Here is a 2,452-nt window from a genome sequence, read left to right as displayed (position 1 = left end):
ATACAAGAGACGATATCTGCTTTGGTGCCTCAAGTTCTCTTCCTTTTCAGTAAGTAGAGTGGTGGAGTCTGCATATGCATGTTGTTGACACATCTCCCTCCAATCCTGGTGTCCCGCCCTTCTTCATGTTCTCCAGATAAGGAAATAGAAATGAGTATCCTCCAAGGGCCAAGTTCCTCAACAACGATCTGGGCTGGATCACAAAAATATATTATAGGATCAAATACTATATTCAAGAAGCAATGAGGAATGTTAGAAATCGTGGACTTTCAACATACTTTTCCTTCCAAATTAAAAGGATTCCAAATTCAAAAATTTAAACTTGAGATTTTTACCTCCAAAAGACAATACTACTACATACAGACACACTTGAACTAGTTCTGGTTTCACTGCCAGTGAGGCCTGGTCGCCCACAATTGGGTTTCCGAGGCTACATATGTTCACGAGTAAAGTCAGCCTCCTCTTTCTCATACGGAGTATGCCATCAGAGACCCATGACTGTATGCAGGCGTGCTTGACAATTCTTTTCAGTAAATGTAGTAACAATTACCAAGATGAATATTCTTATTGATAACCACATTTTAGGCAGAAAAGGAAACACAACTCCAATTACAATAAAAAATTCTTAAGTAGAGAAGCTCAAATAAAGGAGCTGTAATAGTTTATAGACAATTGTAATAGATGTTGTTTTGTTTAGATTTATATAGCAACTTCTTCAAGAACTCAAATGCTTTCCAGACATTATATATTAACCTCACAACAACCCTGCCAGGTTGGTGTTACTCCCTTTTAACAAGTGAGTGAGACCGAAGCCCAGAGAAGTTAAGGGACTTTTCCAAGCTCATCTGGTAAGTTCACTGATGAGGCAGGACCTGGGCACCTCAACCTGCCAGCTCCCTGCTCAATAGCTCATGAAAGCATCTCTACAGAAAAGGGTCTTTAGAGAAAACACCAAGTGCAGTTTGTTTTAAAAGTGAGATTTATCACCGTCACCGAAGAAAGAAATAGCCGGTTAGAGGCAACGAGAGCCAAAATGACACATTCTTTCTTTCCCTCTGCCTGGCCTCATGGGCCCAGTCTCATGAAATCCTCTCAGGAGAAAGTTGCCAGGCACAAACCATGTGGTTTGGAAGATGGAGGACTTACTTCAGAATATTAACTTTTCTTAAAGGTACTTTTTAAAAAAATTGCTGTTCCAATATACAAGCTGTGGGCCAGCTGCGCAGCATTCAGTCAGTCCTTACAACCTGACTCTGCCCTTCATCTAAGCAGTCAACCCACAGACAACCTCCAGATGCTTTCTCCCGAGTCACTGCTCTGGCTGCACCTGCATTATTCTTCCCAACCCTGGCCTGATTTGCTCTCAGAGAAGCTTTTCCTCCCATTAAGCTGTGTGCTCAAGGTCAAATCAGAGCACTCAGCACTGACAAAAAAAATACAGTTACATGCAGTGTAGATATGATAACAACATGGCAATAATACACATCAAGTGATAGGTGTTAATTACATAAAATAGCATGTATGTAAATGATTGTATAAAACAATGTACGTGAAGAAAACACAATGACTGTAGAAAACACAATGGACATGCATTAAACTCAATGTATATGCAAACCAGTGAAATATGTAAAAAAAGAATTAGAAACCAACAGAAGGACAAATTAAACTGATAAAAGCTAGTAAGAAAGCTAAATTTTATTGGGAAATAATAATACTAAGACTTAATAATAGGACACTGTACATTTTAAGGGAAATAAATGTTCAGTCTTGAGCCTGGTAAAACAGAATGTAGGCACATGCAGAGTTCTGAGAGTTGTTTGCTGTTAATCCACAATATTGCTGAATTTCCTCTGCATCTATTTTCTGTGAAATAAGAGAGGAATATTGTCAGTATATGCAGTAAAAAGTGGAAAGTAATCCCACAGCCTAGAGTTGATCCTGACCCATGAACACCCTGTTTCTGAGGCTATATATCTTTAAGGAGGAGACCGTCAATCTGTCCCCCATGACTTCTTAGTATTAGGGTGATTCTTGCCTCATAGAATGACAGAGTGTTCCTTCTTTTCTAAATTTTTAAATAATTTAACAAGGATTATTGATAGATCTTCTCTGAACGTTGGGTAGAATTTAGCCACAATGCCATCTGGCTGAGGACTTTCTTGGTGGCGAAGCTTTTAGCATCAGCTCAATTTCTTCTACGCTTATGGGTCTGTTCAAGTGTTCTACATGTGTCCATGTCCATCTGAGTAGGGCACGAGTTTCAAGGAATATGTCCACTTTTTCTGTTGTTGTTGTTATGTGCCGTCGAGTCGCTTGCGACTCATAGTGACCCTATGTAAAACAGCCCTAAGCTCCGCTCTGTCCTGTGCCAATTGCACCGTCTCTGACACTCCCATCCCAATTACCCCAGTCACTGAATCAATCCACCTCATAGAGGGCCTTCCTCTCCTGC

Source organism: Elephantulus edwardii, unplaced genomic scaffold (genome assembly GCF_000299155.1).
Source record: "Elephantulus edwardii isolate Elephantulus edwardi_28Jun2011 unplaced genomic scaffold, EleEdw1.0 scaffold00135, whole genome shotgun sequence".
Classification (NCBI taxonomy): Eukaryota; Metazoa; Chordata; class Mammalia; order Macroscelidea; family Macroscelididae; genus Elephantulus; species Elephantulus edwardii.
The sequence above is the reverse complement of the archived record's forward strand: the minus strand, read 5'-3'. Positions refer to the sequence as shown.